Source organism: Oryzias latipes, chromosome 17 (assembly GCF_002234675.1).
Source record: "Oryzias latipes chromosome 17, ASM223467v1".
Taxonomy (NCBI): Eukaryota; Metazoa; Chordata; class Actinopteri; order Beloniformes; family Adrianichthyidae; genus Oryzias; species Oryzias latipes.
Window position 1 is genome coordinate 8,863,901 of NC_019875.2, and position 15,986 is coordinate 8,879,886.

Here is a 15,986-nt window from a genome sequence, read left to right on the forward strand (position 1 = left end):
CCTCTGGAAATATTAAAAAGTGAGAAAGTCCAACATTTGTTAAAATATTTGCACTTTTCTATATTGGATACTCTTACAACTTTATACATACCTTTTGCATGGAAGTAGTATGTTAATGTCATTGGCCCACTTGTCAATGTCAGCCTGTAACTTGTGAGGTTTTCACACCTTGCATCAAAAATGAAAAATAAATAAATAAATAACATTCATGGTTACAATAATAATAATAATGGATTTGATTTATCTGCGCTTTTCAAGACACTCAAAGCGCTTACATTGTGTCCATTATTCATTCACTCCCTGCCCCTCTGACCATCACCGGGATCATTCATGCATATGCCAGTGGAGCCCCACTGGAGGCAAGGAGGGTGGAGTGTCTTGCCCAAGGACACAACGACATTTGGCTGGTGGGAGCGGGGAATCGAACCGCCAACCCTTTGATCATTGGACGACCTGCTCAACCACCTGAGCCACTGTCGCCCCGACAGACGTTACAAGCTACCTAAACTATTGTTTCTGTTACAATAACAGAAAAAGCAAGCGCAGAGTTTGCTGAATTTAAAAGTAAAAGTGTGTAACCGTTTGAGCAATAATTAGGATGTCCTTACACAATATCTAATGAGTTGTACACTGCAAAAATAGTTCAGTTGTTTTTACAGAAAAAAATAGCATCTGTAGTTGCCAAAATAAACATGGAAAAAAACCGGGGTGGAGCCGCTGACATGACAACTAAGATCAAACGGATTCAAGTTGTTGAAGGCAAATGTCACGGCTGGAGGGACGGAAACCCCAGTGTAGATAGGAATCAGGCTGAGACTCAGGAATGCGCTTAGGAGCGATTTAATACTAACAGAAAGCGCCACAAGGTGGGATCACAAAAACACAAAAAACTCCTCAAGAGAGTGAAAACTGCAAAAGGAAAAAAAAGGGAACAACTAAGTAAAGACAAAAGGCCAAAGCACAAAACAGACCTCAGTGTCGGCTGAGTATGAAAACCACTGACTTAACAGGGACGCACCGACACTGAGGACTGAGTAGCATCAACTTAAATAAGCATGATTGCAAAGCGCAGGCAGCTGTGCACTCCTCCACAGAGAAGACCAGGCAGGAAAGGGAGGGGCCATCCAGGAGGAGCGACAGCTGACCTGCAAAACACAGAGACAGTCAGGAAACAGAACAGAAAAACACCACACTGTGTCAGCAAAAGGCTGGAAACTCTTTATCATGTTGTTATCTTACATGTTTATCTAAATGCATCCATTCAAATCTGTTTTTCACAATTAGTATGTGTCTTAAGCACATAAATATGAGAATTTTAAATTATGTATATATGTAGATCTTTTGGAGCTCTTAGTTTCTAAAGAAGCTCGCATTCTGCAAAAGTGTGAGCACCCCTGTTCTAGAGCGATCAAAATATGTAAAATTATAATTTGAAGAGAAAAAGACAAACCTCTGTATAAAACTCCAAAGTTGATGCCAGCTCCGGTGGATAGTGGATTTTGAAGCTCTAGTAGTTTGCCAACAACATGCATAGCGGATAGATGGAGGAAACCTTCATGCCTTGGCTTGCACAAGGCATGAACTTGCTTAAAGGCTGGAATGCCTTTCAGCCTCAATTATTTTGGTTTCTTTTGAACTTATGATTATGCAGTTTTTAGCAAACGTCAAAAAGCCTGTCTTTTGTAGGACAGTTTCTGCAGAGCAACAGGAGCTTTTTAGAATTTGGCGTGTTTAAGTAACCTACGCTGGTACACTATATTACCAACAGTATCCGCTCACCTGCCTTGACTCACATATGAACTGAAGTGCCGTCCCATTCCTAACCCATAGATTTCAATTTGATGTGGGTCAACCTTATGCAGCTCTTACAGCTTCAACTCTTCTGGGAAGGCATTGGTGAGGTCACACACTGATGTTGGTGGAGAAGGCCTGGCTGTCAGTCTCCGCTCTAATTCATCCCAAAGGTGTTCTAAGGGGGTCAGGTCAGGACTCTGTACAGGCCAGTCCAGTTTATCCACACCAGACTCTGACATCCATGTCTTTGTGGACCTTGCTTTGTGCACTGGTGTCCCGTCATGTTGGAAGAGGAAGGGGCCCGCTCCAAACTGATGTAGTGTATCCCAGCATTCCTTTCTTGACACTCTCTCCCGATAGCTTACAGCTCCTCACAACCCCAAGCTAACATTAGAGTAATATTGGAGCTATCCATTCTTACAGTTTTGAGCCAGATGAAATTTTATTGGAGCAAGAAGACTTTGGCTCTCCCATCGCACTTGCTTTGTCACAAAGGAATTTCAGGAATTTTCATAGCAAAATTTCATCAAGTATCAAAAGTAAAAAAAAACATGCTACATTAGGAAAGATTTTTGAATCAATTTATCAATTTTAGGAGCTAGTGAAGTAATATCATCAAAAGTCAATCAATTTAACAATTTTCAAAAGTGATTAATCATTTGTTTTACTCTTTTTATATATACAGTGATCCCTTGATTATCGCGGGGGTTACGTTCCAAATAGAACCCGTGATAAGCAAAACCCGTGAAGTAGAAACCTTTATTTTTTTACAATTTTATACAATGAAATTCACTATTATACATTGAAAAGAAAGAACAAACCATTTAACAGGCTAAATCAATTGTTTTTTTAACAAATAAAAGTACTTTAGAAACGTTTTTCAACAAATAACTTCTGTAGTGTGCTGTCAAATAATAATTTCAATCATCGATAAGAACAGAAGGCTTTAAATTGCGGAGATTAGCCCCGCCCACCGCGACCCGAGTGGATTAAACGGAGGAAAATTTAAAATGATTATGAAAAAAATAAAAAAGTACAGTGGGACAGATAGTGACACCGGTCTTCTTTTTACTGCTCTTCATACTGAGCCGCTGCATCCTCTGCAGCGTTTTTTCCTTTTGAAGCCCGCGGTGCAGCTGCAGGTGTGTTTGTTCGGGAGAGGAACATAGTGATAGGCAGTTGTTGTCGCTCTTTTTTCTTCTTTGCTAAAGATCCTTATACACCGACATGCCACCATCGATTATGTTGGAGAACTGTAATGAACGGCTCATCAAAGGGTCCCATTCTTGAGCTACTCGCTGAGTGACTTTTTAGCCAATCAGAATGCAGAACACAATGCACAATCCAAATCCGTGAAGTAGCGAAACCGTGAAAAGTAAACCGTGATATAGCAAGGGATCACTGTATATATATATATATATATATATATATATATATATATATATATATATATATATATATATATATATATATATATATATATATATATATATTTTTTTTTTTTATAATAAAGTAATGCTGTTGGGGAAAAATAAAAAGGGTCCATAAACTGTCGAATTGTCCAAGGTTGTTATTTCTTCTTTTACTGATAACAGCTGATCTCCTGGGTTCAAAAGAGAGTTTATAGTTCTCTTCGATGTTATGTCTGCAGACATTAGATTCAGGTCCATATCCTTCTTCAGCTGATATCAGCTGCGGTGAAAGTTGAGGTCAAGTTGTCTGCAGGTCAGAACTCTGCTGTTATTCAGGTGACGTCAGACGATGGAGAAAGTGATGATTCCTGGTGTCATATTTCTTGAAATTATTTGGCTCTTTGGTTTATTACTCCACGTTGTTTCAGACAACCGTAATCAAGCACTTCTCAAAGTCCTTCATGGTGTTCACGACCAGAACCTTGGTCCGGTCATCTGGACCGAGCGGTTTGACGTAAATCCTGCAGCCTTTAAACCCCAGTGTTCTCAATCTGCTTACGCTTCCTGAGAAGCAGTGCATGTTTTGAGATTTCAGCATTTCTTCTGGTCAGATGGTCATTCAGATAAACAGCAGATCCTCTGAGATTTTTGCGTTGATTCATCAGAGCTAGTTTGTGTTTGTGATTCACAAACCTGATGAGGATCGCTGGTTTATCCGTCTCCTTTCTCCTGGGGAGCAGGTGGCAGGTCTTGATGGTATTGAGATCCAGGGAAATCCCTTTAGATGTGAGAAATGAATGTATTTGCTGTTCCAGAGACTCTCCACCGACCTCCGTATTAGCACTGCCAGCTACGCTAGCGCTAGCATTAGCAGTGCTAGCTCCTGCTGCATTCAGCTTTGCTCGAGGCTTGATTGGTACTCCAGTGAGAATGACATTATTCATCCTTACTTGCTGTTCCACATCGTCCAGTCTTTTCTCCAGAATCTCGACCTGATTTTCTCGCTGCTCGTTTTGAGCCCGAAATCTTCGACACTTTTTCATCATATCCCACAGTGGGGTTAGCTTAGCCGACACTTGATCCATAAAACTTTTCAGCGTTTCTTGAATAATGTCAAGAGACTTTTTGAGTTCTTCATATTCCTGGGGTTTCTTCGGGGGCATGGTCAGCTCTCTTTTTTGGAGAAAAATCAACTTTTTAAGTAATTTGAAGATAGTTGTAATCGCAGAGAGGCACGCCACGCGTCCTGCTGTGTAACCCGGAACCGGAAGTAATCCAAGGGTTAAAAGCACAAGGGTTAAAAGATATTTTGACCATTTAAACAATATAATACAAACTGTTTAAATAAACTGCTTACAAGTAAAAACTAAACTTCATTATATGTTAATAAAGTGTCAGGCTAATTTAAAATGAAATCTCACTAGAAGATATATGGCTTTCTATTTTCAAATTAAAGAACTTTGTACTTTGTTTCTGTCATGACATTTGACTGACAGTAAAACAAATAAATATTTATGAGATTATTAGTATATCCAAGTGTGGAGTCATCCCAGTGATCCTATGGACTGTATTATTGTATGGTTGAAGCAAAGCGGACAACTGGCTGTGCCACTCTAGCTGCTGCATCTCAGCCAAGGATTTTAACAGTGTTATCAACGTCTGGTTGAACCTCTCACAAGCTCTAGATCTGCTGAAGAACAAAAGTTTTGATGATTTTTTTAAAAAAAAGTTAAATATCCACCTTCTCTTCAGTTCTCCTCTGCCTGATCTGCAGCTCCTCCTCTGCCGTGATGGGTGTAACCAACAGGAAGAGAAGAAATAAGCTGATTGGCTGAACTCAGTGAAACCACCTGATTGAAGTATCAGAGTCAAACTGGTTTGTGAGGAAGTGAAACTCTCACAGTCTTTGTGTCTGAGAGGAGAAATGGCGCAGAAAGGAATCGATCTGGATCAAGAAACCTTCTGCTGTTCCATCTGTCTGGATCTGCTGAAGGATCCGGTGACTATTCCCTGTGGACACAGCTACTGCATGAAGTGTATTCAAGGATTCTGGAATGAAGAGGGGAAAAAACCCCAGCTGTCCTCAGTGCAGGAAGACCTTCATACCGAGGCCTGATCTGGTGAAAAACACAATGTTAGCAAATATAATAGAGAAGCTGAAGAAGACTGGACTCCAAGCTGCTCCTGCTGATCTCTGCTATGCTGGACCTGAAGATGTGGTCTGTGATGTCTGCACTGGAAGAAAACTGAAAGCCATCAAGTCCTGTTTGATCTGTCTGGCCTCTTACTGTGAGAAACACCTTCAGCCTCATTTGGATGCAGCTGCATTCAAGAAACACAAGCTGGTGGAACCCTCCAAGAACCTGCAGGAGAACATCTGCTCCCGTCATGATGAGGTGATGAAGATGTTCTGTCGCACTGATCAGAAGTGTATCTGTTATCTCTGCTCTGTGGATGAACATAGAGGCCACGACACAGTCTCAGCTGCAGCAGAAAGGACTGAGAGGCAGAGAGAGCTGGAGGAGAGTCAACAACAAATCCAGCAGAGAATCCAGGACAGAGAGAAGGAGGTGAAGCTGCTTCAACAGGAGGTGGAGGCCATCAATCACTCTGCTGATCAAACAGTGAAGGACAGTGAGAAGATCTTCACTGAGATGATCCGTCTCATCCAGAAAAGAAGCTGTGATGTGAAGCAGCAGATCAGATCCCACCGTCTAACTGAAGTGAGTCGAGTCAAAGATCTTCAGGAGGAGCTGGAGCAGGAGATCACTGAGCTGAAGAGGAGAGACGCTGAGCTGAAGCAGCTCTCACTCACAGAGGATCACAGCCAGTTTCTACTCAACTACCCCTCACTGCCACCACTCAGTGAGTCCACACACTCATCCAGCATCAATGTCCGTCCTCTGAGATACTTTGAGGATGTGACAGCAGCTGTGTCAGAGCTCAGAGACAAACTGCAGGACATTCTGAGAGAGGAATGGACAAACATCTCACTGACAGTCACTCATGTGGATGTTTTACTGCCAGAACCAGAACCAAAGCACACAGACTGTTGAGCGCAGCTCCGATCTTTCATCCGCGTAGTGGATAGACGAAGAAGACTCCGGGACAGGATCAACTTTAGCCTCCTCTAGGCATATTTATTAACTATTGAGCACGGAACAAATTCGTCTCTCTCGTACATCAGAGCTCATTCATTTAGCGAGTGATGTCATCAACCATCGACACAGAGATACCACAACAATGACTCATGGGAACAGAAGTGACTCATGGGAAATGGAGTAGAAAGAGTAAGAGTGAAATAGTTTACATTCAATACTTAACACCCCCACTCGCTCTTAACTCTTCATATTAACCACAAACATAAAACAGTTTCCTCTTTTCTTGGAAAACATCTTAAAGAACTTTTGCACGTCTAGGTGCCAAACATGTCTTGCGCAAATCTCCTCAGTTTTGATTTGGTGGTTGGTTTTGTCATTACATCAGCTACCATTTGCTCTGTAGGGCAATATTGTAAAGTTATCTTTACAATGAAATGATACTTTATGTCGATATGTTTACACCTCTGTCTGTTTACTGGGTTTTTTGCTAGGGCATAGTACCAGTGTTGTCCTCAAACACTTTTGTCTGATTGTACTGATATTTATCTATACCATTTAGCAAATGCTCCAGGTAAATGCATTCCTGTATGGCTGATGCTAAAGCCATATATTCAGCTTCACAGGTGGATAATGCCACTGTGGGTTGTTTTCTGGTCTTCCATGAGATGAAAGAGCTTCCATCACCAAGGCTGATGCAGTATCCAGATGTGCTGCGTCTGTCTGCAGTATCTGACGCCCAATCTGCATCACTGTATGCCTTCAATCCTAAATTTTCTGCATTTTGTTTGAAACACAATCCATGTTTTGCTGTACCTTTAAGGTATCTGAACACGTGTTTCACTGTGTTCCAGTGTTGTTCTGTTGGCTCAGAAAAATGCTGGGATAGCTTACTGACCACAAAACTAAGATCAGGTCTAGTACAAGTGGATAAGTATATTAAGCTTCGCACTGCTTCTCTGTATTTTCTTGCATCTTTCATTTTTTCAGCATTTTCTGAAAATACAAGTTTTGACTCACATGGGGTTTCTCTTGGTTTACAGTCTTTCATTTCAAACCTTTCCAGTAGTTTATTTACATACATTTCCTGTGACATTTTGACTTCACTGTCTGTCTGCTCAAAATCTATTCCTAGGAAATGTTTCAGTCTTCCCATGTCCTTCATCTTAAACCTCTCAGTTAGCATCGTTTTCACACTTTCCAGAACACTCTCTTCGTTTGCTGCCAAAATTAGATCATCAACCCATATTAGAAGAATGACCTTTTCATCCTTTTTCTGTTTTGAATACACACAGTTATCGGCTGAATTTTGTTCAAATCCATTCTCGGTTAAACATGCATGTTGGTAGGGGGGGTGCCTGGACATCACTGCAAGCAAGCAGCAGATGTCCTCCTGGCACCCTACCCGCCAATTTTAACCGCACCTTAGACATTTAGGGCCCCTTGGTGTGGAGGGTGAGGGGACATCACTGTGAGTAATCAGGAGATGTCCCCTTAGTGCCCTACTCGCCAATTTTAACTGCACCCCCCTTAGTACACACACCCCTCCCCCTTCAATATATACATTCAAACATAAACACACACACATGCACACAAACACCCTCTCAAACACCCATACACGCACACACATTTTACAAGGAAGGTGGGACCTGGGTCCATCTGTCCCCTACCCCGTCCCTGGTGGGGGGTGCGGGCCTCTTGGCGATGGCGGCCGTGTCCCTTGGGTGCCGGCTCCCTGGGCCCGGCGGTGCTCTCTCCGCGCGGTGGGGGGGTTCATATTACACCTGAGCCGGGGGTGTTCGTGTCCCTGGGGGGTGGGTCCTGGTCCTTGCCCCTGGGCGCTGGGCCCCGCCAAACTTCCAACATGGCCGAGCCTGGTCGGGCCATATTTATAACATCCCTTATGGGCCGCCCTTTTTTCCCCGGGGTTCCCCCCTCCTGGGCGGGGGCGGCGGGCCCCTGCCTTGCTCCTACCTGGACCAACCGTGGGCCGGGTGGGTGGCTGCCTGGAGTGCGGAGCGGGTCTCCCTTGGGGGGTCCTGGCTCGTACCTGGGGTCGGGGCGGGGGGATGCCCGGAACTCCTGGGTGGTGGTGGGGTGCTCGTCTGGGGCTGTGGGCGTCCCTCTCCGGTGGGGCCCTGCGTTGGGCTCTTCCGGCGCGGCGGGGGGCTGCTTTCCTGGCTGGGCTGGGGCGGCGCTCTCTTTCCCTCTGCGCCTCCCTGCTCTCTGGCTCTGGGGGCCTCGCGGCGGTCCTGCTGGCCCTGGCCTGGGTGGCGGTCTTGGTCGCCCGGGGGGCGGTTGTTCCCTGCCTGTTCCCGTGTGGCGCTGGGGGAATTCCGGCTGCCGCTGCTGCTGCGGCGGGGGTATGGGTGTGGGGGTGGCTGGGCGCTCCTCCTCCTTCTTTTCACATTCCACCATCCATTTTAGAAGAACATAAACACTCACCTGAGCACAGGTGTTAGCTCACCTTTGCACTAATAGTTTGCATGATTGAATGAATGAAAGATTTCACACTAGTTGGTTTAAAGGCATAGGTATGCGTTCGTGAACACTATCTGTTTTGTGTGCATGCTGACATGTGGACATTTCTGCGGCTAGCAGGTGTGTTGATAATATTTGAGTGTGTGTGAACAGGCCCCGCCCTTTTTGTACTACATTTGAACCGTACCGTAACGATAAACAACCAGTAAACCTGTCTGCTCTATGCTGCTTCATGGTCTTACCCCCCTTCCCCTCCTATTATCACCCTCCTACCCCCCCCTCTCTCTAACGTCCCTCTCTCTTGTTCCCCTCTTTCCTTTTCCGTCCGGTCCAACACCAAAGATTTTCAAACATGATTGAAATTAATAAAGTTTGGCCTCAATTACAAAAGGGGTTTATTCAGACATACCTTTGGTTTGTCTGAAGATGAATAACCCCTCTTGTTAGAATAAAATATGTCCAACACAAGAGGCCCTCAGCTCTCATCTGTTTGCCTAGCTGTTGGACAGGACAAGTTAAAAAAAAAAAAAAAAAAAAAAAAAAAAAAAAACATGCATGTAACATTGCATTCTAGTTTCTCCCTGATTGTTTTAAACCATAAAGAGATTTTTGCAACATACACACAAGTTTTTCAACAGTCTCCGACTTTTTCTCATAACCCTCTGGCTGTTCCATATATATTTCACAGTCTATGGGTGCGAGTAAATAGGCTGTTTTGACGTCCATCTGATGAAGAATGAGTTTTTCCTGTGCCGCTTTCTGCATAAGTACTCTAACACTCGTCATGTCTGCTGTTGGAGAGAATGTCTCTTCATAATCAATTTCTGGTCTCTGGCTGTAACCTTTTGCAACAAATCTTGCTTTGTATTTTTCTGATCCATCAATGTTTCTTTTACGCGCATATACCCATCTACCCCCCACTGTCTGTTTGCCTGTTGGTAAGTGAGTGAGTTTAAAAGTGTCGTTCTCAGTGAGTGATCGCATCTCTTCATCCATTGCGTTTTTCCACTGTTTTGAGTTTTTGGATGTTACTGCCTCTCTGAAGTTTTGGGGAATGTCACAAACTGCTCTATAACAGTAGTCTATGCATACCTGCATTTTGTCCACTGTCTTATCAGTCTCAAAATCCTGCAGATGAACCGGTTTCTTTCTGATTCTGGGTGGGTTCCTTCTGCCTACAGTCTCACTGATTTCACCTGGTTGTGCACGTTGACTCTGTTGAGGTAAAGTTTCAGAAACATCATCCCGACTTGGTTTGTTTTCTGTATCTCCATCCATTTTCAGGAACCTGGGGATGTATGTATCCAACATCATGTTCTGTGTACTTCTCTGGTGTCTGAGTTTCTTTTTCTCTGGTAGTTTTTGTAGTGAATTTCACTAACCTGTGTTTCTGAATCTTTTCTCTTTCCGGATAATACACAAGAAGAGCTGGACTGTTTTTGTCATATCCGACGAAAATGCCTGGTTCACATTTTGAATCGAGTTTTCTCTTTTCTTGTTTGTAAGCCAAACATTCAGATCCGAATTTTTGTAGTTTGGATACGTTTGGTTCCTTGCCTGTAAACAGTTCATATGCTGTTTTCTTTGTGCGTCTGTTGTAGCACCTGTTTCTTACATAAGCTGATGTCTGTATCGCATAGTTCCACAACTGATCCGGTAGTTTGTTCTCTATCAGTAAACATCTACTCATGTCAAATAGTGTTCTCCAACCTCTTTCTGCTGTTCCATTCTGGTGAGGTGAGTAGGGTGCAGATGTTTCATGTCTGATTCTGTTCTTGGTTAACAGAGTTTGGAAATCTCTGCTGGTAAACTCGGTGCCGTTATCTGAACGAATGCACTTAACTTCTCCGTAAGGTGCAACATCGGCTAAAAATCTTTCAGTAGCTGTCACTGTGTCGCTCTTCGACTTGAGAAAATATACAAATATGGTGCCTGAATAGTCGTCAGTAAAAGATTGCGTATATTTGTGTCCTTCCATGCTTGGTGTGTGCATCGGACCAGTTAAATCAGTATGGACTAATTCTAAAGGTTGCTTGGCCTTTGCATCTGGCTCTCTGTTCCTGGTTTCTGTACATTTCCCTTGTGTACACACTTCACACAGCTGATCTGGTTTTCCTAAACTCCCTTTGATTTCCATACCTTTTACAACACCTTGTAACTTCCGTACATCATCATAGTTACAATGACCCAAGATCTCATGCCAGGTTTGAATGTCATGACACACTTTACACTGATCATCAGGACTTACTTCAACAGTCGGTAAGTAGTACAAGTTTCCATTTTCATGGATATCAAACCTGCTACCATCTTTGGTGACCATGGTGCTCTCCCCTCTTTTGAAGGTGATTGTTGCTCCTCCATTGGCTGCCCTTGCCACCGAAAAGATGACATGCGGATATGATGGCATAAAGAGTGCATTTTGTAGTTGGGCTCTGTGTTGATTTTCAGCGTTGTCTAGTATGTAGATCGTTGCTGTCCCACTTCCTTCCGCCATTCCACTGCACTTGGTTCCATCTGCTAACTCCACTGAATGAGTCTCAGCCTGAAACGAGTCGTCGAAGCTTTCAAATTTCTTGAAGTCGTTTACAATGTGGGATGTGGCTCCTGCGTCCACCATGATGCCTTTCATCTTCACGTTGTTCGGGATGCTTTCTTGCATGTTGTACTTTGCTTTGAAGAAGTGATCTTGATTGCTTTCTTGTTCAACAGCAACTTTTCTGGTTTCATCTCGTCTCCCCTTTTTCTTGCACATGGACTCTTGGTGTGTATTGCTTTTGCAAAAATTACACCAGACTTTTCTAAAGCAGTCTCTTGCCTTGTGCCCTTATTCCACACTTGTAGCATATCACAGTGGTACTTTCATCTTTCTTGTACGTGGCTTGAGTTTTGTGAGTGCTTTGTCTCTGTTTCACATGCATTTTCATCACGTTGTCAGCTTCTGTTCTGCTCATTTTCTCTGACTCCTCATAGACTCTCAGTCTTCTTTTAAAGTCTGTAAATGTGATTGAATCTTCATTTTGTGTAACATGAATGGCTAGGGGCTTGAATGAATCTGGCAGTCCTGCTAGTATCACGGCTATGATTAGTCCGTCGCTCATCGTTTCACCTGCATCTCTTAATGCTGCGATGATGTTCTCTGCTCTTATTATATAGTCTGTTACACTCTCTTTTTCCGTCATGCGTAGCTTGGTTAAAGATGTGTACATATTTATTATTCGTGGCTTGCTTTTTCCAGAATAATGTTCTTTTAAAATCCCAAGGGCTTTTCTGCCATCATCTGCTGCTTCATGTCGTATCAAAGACAGGCTTTTGTCATCGACCAGCCTTATAAGCTCCGCGTAGCAGTCAGCGTTCTTTCTGCCATCTGCCGCAAGTTGTTCCGCGTTGGCGCCAACAGGTGCTCGTAAAATAGTCTCTTTAAGCTTTAGGCTGTGTAGGTGACCCAGAAATCTTGTTTCCCACAGATCATACTTGTCTTCGGATCCGTCGAAGAAAAGCTGCGGTGCCGCCATGATTCCCGTCATTGATCTGCCCGCCATAGTTCACGTCGCTCTTTCAATTGTTCTTTTTCTTTCCTTCAACTGTCAGTAACTTTATTCTGTGATGCGTAATACGTCGCATGTAGACTGTCCCGACAATAACTTCGGTTCGTCTCCGAGCTGGTTCATAAGTAGCAGAAGCTTCGCGTTATTCTTCGCGCCTTTTTCTTCTGTTCAAACTCACTTGCGTCCGTTGCTCTCTGGGCCCATAACCTGTTGAGCGCAGCTCCGATCTTTCATCCGCGTAGTGGATAGACGAAGAAGACTCCGGGACAGGATCAACTTTAGCCTCCTCTAGGCATATTTATTAACCATTGAGCACGGAACAAATTCGTCTCTCTGGTACATCAGAGCTCATTCATTTAGCGAGTGATGTCATCAACCATCGACACAGAGATACCACAACAATGACTCATGGGAACAGAAGTGACTCATGGGAAATGGAGTAGAAAGAGTAAGAGTGAAATAGTTTACATTCAATACTTAACACAGACGACTGTTATTGTCTGAGAAAAAAAGAAAGGTGACAGTGATGGGACAACCTCAGTCTTATTCTGATCATCCAGAAAGTTTTACTGATTGGTTTCAGGTTCTGAGTAGAGAGAGTCTGACTGGACGTTGTTACTGGTGGAGTGGAAAGGAGACTTTGTTTGTATAGCAGTCGCATACAAGAACATCAGCAGATCTGGAGATGAAAGTTTATTTGGTTTAAATGACAAATCTTGGTCATTAGATTGCTCTCCTGGTAGATTCTCATTTTACCACAACAGAACAAAAACCTCCATCTCAGCTCCTGGTCCCTCCAGAGTAGGAGTGTACCTGGATCACAGAGCAGGTGTCCTGTCCTTCTACAGCGTCTCTGAAAGCATGACTCTCCTCCACAGAGTCCAGACCACATTCACTCAGACGCTCCATGCTGGACTGAGGTTGTTTGGTGATGATGGAGCCACAGCAAAGTTTTGTAAACTCAAATAGTTCCTGAAAGAAGTGAAATGCTTGTTTTTTAGTGATTTCTCTGCTTTGGATTATTTTGAATTAAACATTTTAACTGTTAATATTCTGTGGAGTAATGTTTGTAGTCAGAAATAAATAGAGAAATGAAAAATCTCTAGAATGTGGATTTAAGACATTTTTGAACATGAATCTCAAACTTTTTGGAGTAAAATCTGTTTTCTTGTTTCTTTGAACTTTGGGATTTGACTGTTTGAATTCAAATTTCACAAAAATGTTTTGTTCATGTTTTTGTGTTGTCATGTAAACTGAAGGAAGCAGCAACACAAATGGAATCAGTGACATCACCATTAAACACTTTTGATTTAAGATTTGTGTTTTCATTTCTTTGTTCTTCAGAGAAAAGTTGTTTCTAAACATTTGACAATAAAACATCCTGACTCTTTTGTCTGGGTCTTTAAATCCATGAGATTCCAGCAGCTGAAAAAACAAAGGAACGCTGCATTACTGCCGTCTACTGGAGAGAAGCAGGAACCAGGATTCTTTGCTCTACTTTCTACTAAAATGGAGGAAATATTGCTGCTTCTCTGTTTCGTTCAAGCATGAAAAGTTCAAAACTCTTTCCAATCAAATGTTCCTCAATGAATGAACTGTCTGCTCACACAGGTCAACAGTGTCTCCAAGAATCTCAACCAGAGTCTAGTTTAGAGCAGCTGAGAGCAACTTTGTTCCAACTTGTCAGAAATCTGAGGAAAAGTTTCTGTAGGTTTGATTTTTACTCTTGACTTCAGTTTCAACTGTTTTGAATGTTTCCTTCTTTCAGATGAAAACATAGTTTCTTGCTCTGAATGTGATGCAGATTTTCTCTGTTCAATTCCAAACACTGAGCTAATACATCCAAACAGAGACTGACAGGGGGCGCTGTAACATCTGACAAAGTCTGCAACTATCAGCTGACAAACACACTAAGTTAACTGAAAACATTTTCAAAAATATGCAACAGGAAGTAAACAATATTGACCTAGAAGGAGCTCTTCAGTGTATTTCAGCTCCACTCATCCAAACCATTCAACAAAGACAAACTGTGCAGAACAGGAAACTGCTGGTTGCTGATGCTGGTTTGATTTCCAGCTTCTTTAGTTCTTCTGTGAAGGTGTCCTTGCAGGATAAATGTCATAAACAGCTTTTAATCAAGGTATCAGTATTAGGTTCTCAGAGACACCAAATATTCAGAAATGAAGATGCCAAACAGGAAGTAGGAAATAAAAAATTTTAAACAGCACAATTGCCCAATCTTAAAAATCTAAGATCATCAAAGTAAAACAGATAAAAATGCAGCTGGATTGTTAGCCTAAGTCCATAAAATAATATCTTGGATCAAAAAAAAGAGAAGGATCTGATGGGAGCAGATATCAGCCAGGATGGCGCCACATGTCTCCTTTCTATAGCCTTTGCCCTTGCGTTGCTGGGGAAGTGTAAAATACACTAGGTCTTTACTCTCAGCACTAAAACAATGTTGTCCACACTCTCTCCAGAGTTCAACAGTGCCATGTTCTATTACTTAGCTGAGTATTGCGTTGAATTCCTTCCACACAGCATGTCACGTCTCAATCTCTTCTTCCTTCTCTCCTGGAGTACTTGGTTTTCCTGCACCATGTCAACAGGGTACAAACTAGATTGTTTTGGTGAACTGTGCGTGTGGGAGCTTCCTAACCCTCTGGGTGAAGAAGGTATACTGGGTGATATTCTCTCAGTTGGTTCACCACAACAAATGGCATTGGGGGGTCCACTTTGGCTTTAACTTCCCCCTGGCCTTCCCGTGGAAGTTACGTATGCTGCTTTACCCAACCGTCCAAGGTGTTTCTCTCAACGGTGGGGCGGAGGCCGGTTGTCCACACTGGTAATCTAGCGTGCCTTCCAAACACGACAAAGTGTGGAGTCATCCCAGTGGTCCTATGGACTGTGTCATTGTATGGTTCAACCAAAGCGGACAATTTGCTGTGCCACTCTAGCTGCTGCATCTCAGCCAAAGATTTTAACAGTCTTATCAGCGTCTGGTTGAACTTCTCACAAATCCATTACCTTGCGGGTGGTACGATGTGGTATGGCTTGTTTGACATCCATAGAGCTGGCTCAGTTGGCTCATTAGTGAAGACTCGAAGGCAGCACAACTTTCTGTTAAGTTGCATTCTGGGCAACCAAAGGTATGGATCAAGTGGTTATATAGGCCTGCACGTAGTGTCCGTGGACTGTTCTTTGGTGGGCACTGAAATAGCATACTTTGAAAACAGGTCTGTGATTACCAGGATGTATTGTACTTGTCATTTGGACGTCCCAGAGAGGTAGTCCACACCAACAACCTCAAATGGATATGATGTGCAGATAGGGTGGAGTGGCGCCCACCCAGATGGTCCAGCTTTATTGACAATAGATTGAGTACAGGAATCTGTCCACATCCCGATTTCCCGTGAAATCCCTGGCCAGCAGCAACATTGTCAGATGGCCATGCCTGTTCTCTCGCTTATGGGATGGCCCATCTCTTCGTGATACGTCCCCCATACGTCCCTTGTCTCCTTTTTGGAGACAAATACCTGGAAGATGGCAAACCCAGAACCTGGCTCCTTCCATTCTCTTCCCTTGATACCGTCCCTTTTTAAAACTTTGCCCCATTCCTTTATTACTTCCTTGAGATACAGGGAGGTATCAGCACA

General features: G+C 43.1%; 1 pseudogene; it reads left to right on the plus strand.

The window, feature by feature from the left end:
- The first annotated feature begins 5,068 nt into the window (after positions 1-5,068).
- LOC101160049 lies at positions 5,069-13,644 on the plus strand (annotated as a pseudogene).
- The last annotated feature ends 2,342 nt before the right edge of the window (positions 13,645-15,986 follow it).